Source organism: Cynara cardunculus (assembly GCF_001531365.2).
Source record: "Cynara cardunculus var. scolymus isolate 2C chromosome LG 16, CcrdV1, whole genome shotgun sequence".
NCBI lineage: Eukaryota > Viridiplantae > Streptophyta > Magnoliopsida > Asterales > Asteraceae > Cynara > Cynara cardunculus.
In genome coordinates, this window is record NC_037543.1 from 20,574,976 (window position 1) to 20,587,819 (window position 12,844).

The window sequence follows — 12,844 nt, forward strand, 5'->3', positions numbered from 1 at the left end:
TAAAATGACAAAAATACCCCTGAATCAACTCGATTAATATAATTTATCTAACGAAGTTAAGACAAGGGAACAAAAACGTTATAAAATACATATCATAATGATCAAATCCGTAATTATTTCATTTTAGGAACCTACGATATTATTTCGTATAAAACACAAGGACCAAAAATGTAATTTAAATATTTTTAATAGTAAAGGTTAAAAAAGTAAAATAAATGAAAGGGTGTGGTGTGGGTACCCAAAAGAATATTCCTGTGGGAAGGGCATTTTCGGAAATAACAATTCAAAACTCATTCACTAGCATCCAATGTTACCATCAGTCGTAGTTGTTGGATCAAACGATCATGATGAAATCGGACGGTGGAGAATGAAAGTTTGACTAGTGTACAGAATGAGGTAAGGAATGAATGATTGGGCTCTTTCAGGTTTACACCTTTGACCAGAAGAGAGAGAGAGAGAGAGAGAGAGATTACGTTTAGAGAGAGAAAGAGAGAGATTTAGAGAGAGAGAGAGAGAAGAAGAAGAAGAAGGTGGGGGAGGGTTGTGTGTGTGGTCGCGAATTCCTCCTCCACGGCGGTGGCGGTCGTCGTTTTGGAAGAAGGTTAGAATTTTGGGAGTTTGTAGAGAAAGTGTTTGTGGTTTCTGGAGAGAGAGAGAGAGAGAAGTGGGGGATTTAGGGTTATGATTTTCGAAACATAATGAATGTGATGCGTCGTCTGAAGAGTATTGCGTCTGGTCGGTCGTCCGTTTCAGATCCGGTGAGTTTTTTTTATCGGTTTACGTTTGATGTATTTTCAACGAAAATGGAAAGTTTTGATTTATTGTGCAGCTAAATTGATGAGGAATATTTGTTTCTTCATGTGATTATCGACATTTATATGACAGTAGTTGAATAAATTTGAAATGTTGTGTGATCTCTATTGATACGTTGGTATCAAGGAAAGATTAAACATTGTAGCGCCTAGGAATTATCGAAATGCAGATGCTTTTTTTTTTTAAAAGTGGTATCCTTTAATCCGTACGAGTTCGTTCATCTTTATTGCTCATATTATGGGAGTGTGCGACTGTGCATCTGATTAATTTGGAGAAATTTATTTAGAGAAATAGCCAATCTCCCAAACTCTTTTCACTTTATAGCCATTTTCAGACTTCAATTCAGTTTTTAGCCGATCCTTAAGCAGAAGCCTTAAGCAGAAAGCCTTATGTATATGCTTAAGTATTGATTTTTGGCAAAAAGAAAAAGAGAATCCTTAAGCATATGCTTAAGGTTTATGCTTATGCATTCCACACCCATTGCTATTTCAGTATAAGGATTGGTTTCTGTGTGGAATCTTTATGCAGAAACCTTACGCATATGCGTGTAAAGATTCATTTTTTGGCCGAAAATATGTGTAAGGATTGGCTAAAAACTGAATTGGGGTCAGAAAATGGCTAAAAAAGTGAAAGCCTTTTGGCAGATTGGCTATTTCTGTAAATTTCCCTTAGTATTGGCTGCCCGAATGCTTGTGGAAAACAAGAATAAATGTTATCTTTGTCATTTGGGATGAAATGTGTTAGATTTGTTCCCAATATGCTTAGAAATCCATGAAGGTTTACTATTTGGAAATTTCTATGGTTTTAGAAGATTTATTCTATTACAATGTTTAATCTCTCCTCGAAACCAGCAGTAATAGTATCAATAGAGATCACACAACATTTCAAACAAATAGAAGTAAATTTATTCAACTACTACCATATAAATGTCGATAATCACATCAAGAAACAAATATTCCTTATCCATTAGCTGCACAATGAATCAAAACTTTCCATTTTTGTTGAAAATACATCAAATATGCTTGGAAATCCATGAAGGTTTACTCTCTGGAAATTTCTATGGTCTTAGACGAATTATACCTCATTAGGAATTTTTCTATTGTTGTGTCACTTGTGTAGTGTGTACTTGAACTTGATGCTTTTGTAGGGTGGAGATTCTAGCATTAAGAGGGTAAAGGTTGAGCAAGAGGTAGAATCACATGTTATTGGTGGACCACAATCAGTAGATCAGAGAACTGATGATGTAGAGCAGCATATGGATGCTACATCTACGGATATGGCTGCAAGCACATCGAACACATCTTCTATTGCTAAACCTGAAAAATCCGACTTTGATGAGCTTCCAAAGGAAATGCATGAAATGAAAATCAAGGAGGATAAATCTGAAGACAAAGTAAGATTTATATCCATTTGGTTCGTTTACAGCTCTAGATATACTGGTTTTGTTTGCGTTTCTGATAGTTACTTGTAAAGCAGGAAATTGAGGCTACTGTTGTCAACGGTAATGGAACAGAAAAGGGTCAGATAATAGTGACTACTGTCGGTGGTCAAAATGGACAACCAAAGCAGGTGATCATTCTTTAGATGATTATAATCATGAATGTCAACCCTACGGTTAAATGCCATTTTGCCAGTTTGAGAACTCCAATTGGCCAGCAAGAACGGCATTTTGCCGGAGATGGGAGAGAAACGACATATATGATAAAACTACGTGTATGCAACACGTCATATATGGGATGCGTTTGTAATTGGCATGCTTATATTTAATGTTTTACTTACGTTACTGAATCTGTTTTGGTGTAGACTTTGTCTTACATGGCGGAGCGCGTGGTTGGCACTGGTTCCTTTGGTGTTGTTTTTGAGGTACTTGGGTATAGAATTGATCGTTTGTGGGCTTGGGCCAAACCTAATTATCTTGTCCAACGGGCTTAATATGGCAAACCCAAACCCTTTTTACGGGCATGAAAACTTTCCCATACCCGGGCTTGCCCATGGGCAAATGTGCCTAATTTTTTTTTATATTTTTAAGAAAACAAAACTTATATAAAATCAAAAGTTATGTAAAATAATTCAAAATACATAACAATTTTTTCAACTTAAAATTAGACAGAAATACATAACAATGTACATCATTTAGAAAAAAATTGTTTCACAAAATATGGAGTAGGCATAAAGGAAATGACCAATTGAGGTAATTATGTTTTTGCTTTTTAGATTTTCAAAAAGTGTTATTGTTATGACTTGTAAATATTAATTATAAAATTAAATTATTGTAAAAATATCAACGAAATTAAAAAAATTATTTATATATATTTTTTTCAATTTTACCTTACCTTGTATGCTTTATATATTTATTAAAAGAAAACAAAATGATTAAGAAATAATAAAAATAATAAAGAAAACAATAACAAAAAAGAAATTTATACAAGAACCCGGGTTCTTGTTAAGCACCCGGGTTCTAATAAAAATCAAAAACCTTTTTCACACAGTGGAGGTTGTTATAAAAACCCCAAAAGAATCCTCAATAAGAACCTCCATTGTGGATGCTCCAAAGAATAAGGATACCATGGAGTTCTAAATCAATACATATACTTAAGATCCTACTCTTATTTGTGATTCTCTTTTTTCTTACTCTGCATCACTTTGTACCTTGATTTTTAGGCCAAATGCCTTGAAACCGGTGAATCTGTTGCTATAAAGAAGGTGCTACAGGATAAACGATACAAAAACAGAGAACTTCAAATTATGCGTTTACTTGATCATCCAAATGTCGTTCCTTTGAAAAATTGTTTCTATTCAACTACTGAAAAGAACGAAGTGTACCTCAACGTTGTGTTAGAATATGTACCTGAAACGGTATATCGGGTGTCGAGGCACTACAGCAGGATGACTCAGCACATACCTCTTATATACGTACAATTGTACACATATCAGGTGAAATTCATACTCAAGCAGTGACGTCTTTTTCGTTTGTTGATTTGGTACCTACATGCTAATTGACTATCTGATTTCATATTCATCTTGGTTCAGATCTGCCGGGCTCTTAACTATATACACAACGTGATTGGTGTATGCCATCGTGATATTAAGCCACAGAATCTATTGGTAAGATCTTCTAACATATTTAATCCTGTCCGGATAAAGCTGTTTGTATAGATCGGGAAGGTTTTTGTTTGGAAGGTTTTTTCATAGACGGAGATAGCATGTTTCTTAATTGGGAGGGGCTGGTTTGAAAAAAAAAAACTAGGCTTTCTGCATAAAGCTTCCCCTTAGAAGCTTACTGAATAAGCTACTTTCTATATCATTAAGCCGCTACCAAACAATCATGTATAGCTGACCAAATAAGCTGACTCTCATTAAACTCATTAAGTTGCTAACAAACATAATTAATGTATGGAAAAAGCTGTCTATGTGGATTAATCTGTCTTAATAGATTGGGAAGGTTTTCGTTTAGGAGGGTTTTTTCATAGATATAAGGAGCATGCTTTTAATTGGAATGGATAGGTTTGGAAAAAACTTGACTTTCTGCATAAAGATTTCCCTAGAAGCTTAATGAATAAGCCACTTTGTATATATCATTAAGCGACTACCAAACAATCATGTATAGCTGACCGAATAAGCTTCGCATTAAGCTGCTAACAAGCAGGCCCTTGTCTATGCCTTTCAGAATATGGACTTCTTGTTCATTATGAAACCCATATAATAATTGGCTGGCGTAATTTAATATTTTGAGATCTTGATTTGCAGGTTAATCCACACACTCATCAGTTGAAGCTATGTGATTTTGGGAGTGCAAAGATGTTGGTAAGTACCCGAATCACAATCTTTTGTCAGTTAGAATGCAATTAACATTCTATTTGCCAAATTTAGGTACCCGGGGAACCAAATATCTCGTATATTTGTTCAAGATATTATCGGGCGCCTGAATTGATCTTTGGAGCAACAGAATACACCAATGCTATAGATATGTGGTCTGCTGGTTGTGTTTTGGCCGAGTTACTGCTGGGGCAGGTCCATTACTAATTTTAGCATGGTTTTCTAATCTCTTTCAAAGGTTTCATAGCGCTTCTAGTTGATGCACACACACACACACACATTCAAGGGAGATCTCAGTAATTTGTGATAACCGTGAGGTCCAATCAACCACAAATCAAAGGATAAATTAGTAAGTTAACAATTTTGGTAATTTTGACTTAAAATTTTAATTGAAGGGCATTTTAGGTATTTTAGAAATTTTATCTCTTCTCTCCCAGTTGAACCTTATTCCAGCGAACACCATGCGAACACAAGGTACACAATGTGATACCTAAAAAACATCGACAATGTTAAATAAAAGATACATACAAATGATACCACTATGATACCTAAGATACATACTAGATGCACACTTTGATACCCTTTGTAAAGCAACAAAAATAACGAAATGCACACCGTGATACCCTTAAAATGGTGAAAATAACAAAAATACATATTGAGATACACTTCGTAAAGTAACGCTATCTGATACACTTCGAAAAATACAATTGTGATACACTTCATCGGACCTAACCCGTCTCGAGTTGGCTTTACACAGACAATCGGTACATAATTCAGAAACAACCAGAAACCAAAAATGCATGAATGAGAGAGAAAGAGAGAGAGAGAGAGAGAGTTGTTAAATAATTTAATTAAATACAAATTGGGAATATCATTATATCAAATTACTAATTTACCCTTTTACTTTATTTTAAGAAATAACATTGTTTATCGTAAATGATTGGTTCACATTAGATCCCACGGTTATCACAAACTACCAAGTTCCCATTTGATTAGTCCCGTATATATAATATGTATGTATGTATGTATATGTATGCTATTGTGGTTTAGATTCGATTCGTGACAAGATTGTTGAAACATTTGAGTGCCTTTATGGTCTTTACATCTGTTTTGTGTTGGAACCTTTAGATTAAAGTTGCAAAATTTTAAACTTCTTCTGATCTTTATGAGTTATATACATTCACAGCCTCTTTTTCCTGGCGAAAGTGGGGTAGATCAGCTGGTAGAGATTATCAAGGTCTGATCTTTTACGTTCTTCGGCACTCTAAAATCATTTTAATTTTTAATCTTCATTCTGACAGTTACCTTTTCCATGTTTTATTTTAGATTTTGGGAACACCAACAAGAGAGGAAATCAAGTGTATGAATCCTCATTACACAGAATTCAAGTTTCCACAGATCAAGGCTCATCCATGGCATAAGGTTTGTTCATAAATAAGGAATTTATGTTTTTAACATGTTTGGTACGACATTAGACAGGGACAGGATGTGATCGAGACAAAAGATGCATTTTTTTGGTCCCAAATTAGATGGAACAAATTATAGGGACATGGGGCAAGATTGGTAAATTACTAAACTACCCATGTCAAATTAAAACCCTAAAACCTTCTGGAATTCTTGCACCCGCGGCCCGCCTACCTCAGTTTCACTAATCCTTTCCCGTCCGGTCTGCATCCCAAATGCATTGGACATGAGAAATAATATGTATTTCTCATTTCTTTTGGGGGTGGGGGTGGGGGTGGATACTTTCTTGTTTAAAAGAGTAAATTATGTTTTTCTTTGTTGTGGTTGAGAAATTGCTGTTTTCATCTTTATGGTTTGTAATTTATTGCTATTTTCTTTCTTATGATTTACAATTTATTGTTGTTTGATCGCTGTGGTTTACAATTCTTTACTTTTTAGTCCCTTTTACTTGGGTAGGAATTCAGTCCAGGGACGAAAATAGCAATAAATTGCAAACCATAAGGACTAAAATCACAATTTTATAAACCATAGGGATGAAAATGACAATTTACTCTTTGAAAAACTACTTTGAAGAATAGCAATTTATTTTTATACCTTCTTTTTCAGATATTTCACAAGCGAATGCCGCCCGAAGCAGTTGATCTCGTGTCACGCCTACTTCAGTATTCACCAAAACTGCGATGTAGTGCTGTAAGTAAATCCCTGTTACTTGTTTTTCATTTATTTATACTAGGCTTAATGATTATCCTGTATTTGAACGTGTTTATGAGGCGGTTATCAGTTAGTTTTATGGAGTTTAAAGAGCTTTAAGAAGTTTTGTGTATGCAATAATTACTTGGAAACTTTAAATTTAAGTGATTATGCATTAATAAGCAAGAGTTGGTTTCCGGTAAGAATAATAGTTATCGTGAGAAGGGTAAGAAGGGATCTCCACCCTTGGATCAATCCTAATTGAAAGATCAATTGAAAATACTCTCCTAAGCTAATTCATGGGTTATTTTGGGACTTCATCTGAACCATTAGATCAACGCTAACTAAAAGTGATCCAAGGGTCCAAATCCCTTCTTATACTTCTCACCTTAACTCTTATTCTCACACGATCCTTCGTCTACTAAGCAATACCTAATGCTTAATAAGATGTTTTTAAGACTTTTAACCAAATGCTTTATAGTTTAGTAAAAGATTTAATGCTAAGAAGTAAACGGGATGTTCATGATTATTGTGTTTTTCAGTTGGAAGCATGTGCCCACCCATTCTTTGACGATTTGAGGGATCCAAACACAACGTTACCAAATGGCAAACCCCTTCCCGCCCTATTCAATTTCACACCACAAGGTACGACAATCACATTTCTTTGCATTTTCTTAAAAAAATGGTACTTGGCTTGCTCTCTTGTTTCTTTGAATATTTTTGTTTTACAAGCATAGGGTTTTCACGTAAACAACTTCTCTATCCCTTCGGGTAGAGGAATGATCTGCCTACATCCTACCCATGCGTGTCACTCTCAACCTCCAGAGAGTGCCTTATAAAAAGCTAATGATCGGATAAGATAAGCTTTTTGGAACGTATCACCAGATTTATTTGTTTAAAAGTCTTAATGAATCCTTACACCCTTGCTCCTTTTAATTACTTGTTTACATCGTTAGTTATTAAAACCCACTCAAAAGACATTTTTTCGATTTCGCCATCTGAAATCATCCTTACCCTACCCTGCTTGCATCGGGTTTTCTCATAAGCAAACTCTCTATCACTTGAAGGGTAGAGGAAAGGTTTGCATACATCCTACTCTACCTGTATGCGATTTATCAAGCTTGATTTACTCACACAAACTCATCAACTTTTACAGAGCTTGCTCATGCATCTCCAGAACTGGTTCAACGCCTTGTACCAAAACATGTGGAAAAATGAGGAAAATTAGTAACGGTTTGAAGAAGGGTTAGAAACGGGGAAAAAAGGTGAAGTTATTAAGTATAATGGGTAACCGTATTTGGTAGTTATTATACGTATAGCCGTCCGTATAGGGTATGTATGTATGTTTATACGATGTAGCGACTTTTTTTCGTTTTGTGTTGTATGCAAAATGGAGAGATTGGTGTCTTGGGGCTATACTTGTTCTAATGTATACTCTTTTGCTCCATTTGGTTTTTTTTGTTGTTGTTGTTGCTATAAATGAGTTTTGGTGTCATTTCTTATGAGTGAAGAGGAAAAGGAAAGAATTTGAGATATATGAGTTGTGTTTGAGCCATGTTTCTTGTGGTTATAATGGAAAATCTTGTGATTGTGTCCATTGTTTGGAGTTGGGTTTGTTGGTTTGAAGAGTTTTGAACAATCCAATCCAACTGGTAGTGATTGAAAAAATCTCAATATCTAATATGTTAATCCATCTGAAAATGCTTAATTGGTAAAGCCATCTCCAACCATACGTTAATCTGTGAAAACGCTATTTTGCTGGTTTGGAAACTCCAATCGGTAGTCAGAAAGACATTTTGCTCGATATGGATGGGAAATGATATATACACCGAATTCCAATTCAAACGACATACATATATATATATATATATATATATATATATATATATATATACATACATATATAAGGTATATTTCTTTTACAACCTTGTGCATTTGTACAACCTTTGCAACCCAGTTAATTGAGATATTTATAGAAATGATTGGAGTTCATTTATTATGATTTGAATATTTATGGAATATGAATAGAGTTTATTAATTATGATTAATACTTTATATTAGGAAACAATTAATTGATTAAAAATTGAATGGTTGAGATGAGAGTTGTATAGGGTGTATGAATGACAAAGGGTGTAGAATAACATCCCTCTACATATATATATATATATATATACATACATATATATATATATATGCCGTTTATCGGAGAAAGCCATATATGCCCAATAGATGTCAACAACAGAGAATTTCCAGATTCAAATCCGTATATAGATCCATCATCACCAGTATCAGTCGACAGTACACATAGAGATGTCTAGAAAAGCTGACGAAAGCAATGACGATTCCATCCGACATATTTCCTGTTTTCTTTTAGACTTTAACATACTAGTCTTTATAGGCTTTTTGACCTTTGGTTTCTTAGATCTTACATATGTTTAATTTGTATTTGTTTCCTTTAACTAATCAATCGGACAATTCGATCACTAATTCTAATGACAAATGTCACCTAACTTTATCTTTAAGTTAAAGGAAACAAATACAAATTAAACATATGTTATATCTAAGAAACCAAAGGTCAAAAAGCCTATAAAAACTAAACACAGTATCTCAAAGAATATTGGAAACAACAAGCCTCAAATTTTAAGCAACTTAAAGAATTAGAAAAAGAAATTCAAGACTTAGAAAGCAACCCTAACATTCAAGATCTTTATCATCCAAAACATCTTCACTATAAAAATATGAAAGAAAGATTAAAATCCTTAGAATTATCTAAGAAACAAACAGGTTTTTGGATCAAATTTATTTCAATAGATTTATCAGAATCTATTTGTTAATTTGCTGCAGATGGATAAAAAAGATAAAAGCAAAAGAAAGGTGATACAACCCATACAACAAAAACACAATACATCATCTTCTATGAGTCTTTCTTCAGACGAAGACAAGAAAGAGAATACAGAGAATAAATTAATGCTAATCGCAGATCTTAAATATTGTTGTGAGCTTGTTTTACCTAATAATTCTTTTTTAATATCTTTTAACTCGTTTATAATCTGATTATTCTGTGATTTAATGTAATCTAAATTTTCTATAAATTTATTTTTCTCCGCTGCATATACTCTTCCTACTTCAACACCGTCAAACGCTGCACATATTCTCTCTACTTCAACACCGTCAAACTTCTTTGTAAGTATACTCTGTCTTACCTTCTTTATGTGGTTTTAAGTTTCATTTTGTGGTTTAACGGAAACCCGACCTTGTCCACCTTTTTTAATTGTTCTTGTAAAGCTACTTCTTTGCATTTGTCTTCTAATATACTAAATGTATAAGTTATTCTTGGACCTATCCCTGTATTTTTATTATTAGCATATTGTTTCCAGATGTCATGTATATATCTTCCTAAGTCTCCTGGTAATTTTACAAAGTATTTATCACATAAATTGTCATCCATAGCTTGATCTGTTTGTGATAGTAATCTTGTAAATCTAATGTGAATTCATTTATATATTTCATGTCAGCTATACTTAATTGTTCTAAATTTCTAATTGCTGTGTCTTGTATTAAAGTATTATTTTTTGCTGGATTCAGAAATAATTGCCCTTTTCATATCTGTTTTCCAACTTTTATCTAATAATAATGCTAATAATTTTGTTCCTAAATTTTTACGTCCTAATGCTTTAACTCCTATAATTACTAAGCCTATATGAGCAAAATGTTTTCCTGTTTGTTTTATTTTTTGTATTGTTTCTGGTGAAAATAATTCTACTGTTACTGTTTTATCTAATACTCTTAAGCTTTCTTCACGGCTGCTACGAATTAGAACTGTATTTATATTTAAAACTCCTGTTTGATATAATATTCTTGGATTTAGAATATCTAATTGGTGTTGATTGTATAAATCTATATTTCTATCTAAATCTATTTCTTCTTCTAGTTGGATAACTTGTTGTGAACTATTGCTTCCTGATCCTCGTCTCATAATTCTGTTAATAAACTTTCAAGAAGAAGAGTATGATTATAGCTTAATTGATTATTTAGAAGAAGATATAACTAACAACGAAACAAATACAACTTTTAAAACCGAATAAACTAATAAAACATTAGATCAAATAATTAACAGAAAATTTACAGAATTAACTATACAAGAAGAAGTTGATGATATGATAATAGAATGTATGACAAATTTAGGTATGACATATGAAAAAAGTTATAATAAACTACAAAATTATTATAATTTACCATTAGTAGAAGATATAGTACAAGAAAAAATTATGATATCAGATTTTTATAAACAAGAACAAGAACAATCTTTTATGGATATCAACATAGAACGATTCTTTAATTTAAAAGACTAAGTCAGACTCGATTTATTTTGATGGCATGTATAAGCCCATCCTTGTTATTTTCGAGAACCTGCTTAGGTGAAAATTAAGGGATTACTTGGTGCTCTCATACTATTAAGATTATATATATTGTGACAACTCTGCATTTTGGAATTTCAGGTTAGTATTCCATTTTAGGGCCTTTATTGAAAACTAAGTCTTTTTAGTATTTAGCCTTGTTGACCAAAGATCGTCATGTTTAATTAGTTTGATTAGACCACATTTCGGCGGGTAGCTAACCAAGTTAGTTCGTGCAATGCCAAATAAAATTTTTAAACATTTCACATAAAAATAAAGTCGACATTTTCGTTTCATTCTTTTTTTAAAAATTCAAAATTCCAAAGTTCCAATCTTTTATATTTGGTTGCCAATTATTAATTTGGAAGAAGGGTGTTTAAATCTTTTGTCAAAAATGTTTTGTTGTATTTATTGGGGTCTTTTAGTTTGTAATTAAAAGTCTTTTTGGGCTTGGGCCTTTAGAGGTCAGCACATTCTTTTCATTGAATCCACATATAAATACCCCATTCCCTTTTGAAAGATCTTCACTTTCCAAATTTCCAGCCAGTTCATCTCTCTCTCTAATTCCATCACTTGTCAACCGATTCCATCTCCTTGCAAAACTCAAGGACTTTTGCTGATCTTGAAGATCTGTTCGTGTCTTTTTATCAAGAAAATGTATGTTTTTAAAGCTGTTCTATTTTCTTTTAGATATCCGGAAGTCGTTATTCTTCTCTCTACTCGATTCTTTAAGTAAAATTTTTGGGATTGTAAAGAGGAGAGATTATTCATCCAAGACCTGCATGTGTCTTCGCTGGAATGATAATCTGTGATCCAAGATTCTTAGTCCCTAAAGAAAGAAAAATTACTTGCATGAGAGGTTCGATCACATTTTTGGATGATAGGTCTTGCATGCAACTTTAAACGGATTTATCCCTTTGAAAACTTGTTGGAATCGGAATATATTTTTGTTTTCTGGAAGTTGTTCAAAGATGGTAGTTTTGTGTTAGACTCTTTTTAATTCTTGGGAATATTGAGCTACATGCAATCGGTGATGAAGGCGTGTGGCTCAAGAATTGTGGATTAATCTTGAAAAGAGTGTTAAACCSACTCAAAATCTCTTGGTTTTGGTAATTGGCGGCAGCCATCATTTGTTTTGGGATGACATTTAATGATGTCATTATTTGGATTTTTGGAAGGTTCCTTTTAATAAATAATTAAATCGGCTTTATTTTATAAAAACACTTGATGACCTTGCATTTAGAACAATCTTGCTCTACCTTAGCCAAGGAAAACCGTAAGTAATATAGCGCTGGTTGGTCTGTCAGGAAGTGCGAGCGAGCATAGCAAGTCCTTAAGGAATCATTCGGATAATCGCAAAACATGTGAGTTCTCACGACCCCACTTTTAATGTTTTTTATATTTCTGGGGGAAAAGCATGAAATTGAGCAAACTTTGCATGTTAATGTATTTGAAATATTGGGGACTAAAGAACTGTTTAGTCGATGCTTTGCTTGAAACCATTGGGCTAAGGAACTGCTTAGTCAAGTTTTACTTGGAACCTCTTGGGCTAAGAAATTGCTTAGTCGGGTTCATTATGTTTTGTTTTTGCAACTGTTTCCGCACTTAGAATAAATGCTAAATTGATGCGCTTGAGAGTATATGTTTCCAAATAAAAGTCCCCG

The 12,844-nt window shown here is 33.4% G+C and overlaps 1 pseudogene; it reads left to right on the top strand.

Moving 5' to 3' along the window:
- Positions 1–517: 517 nt before the first annotated feature.
- Positions 518–8,278, top strand: LOC112529139 (annotated as a pseudogene).
- The last annotated feature ends 4,566 nt before the right edge of the window (positions 8,279–12,844 follow it).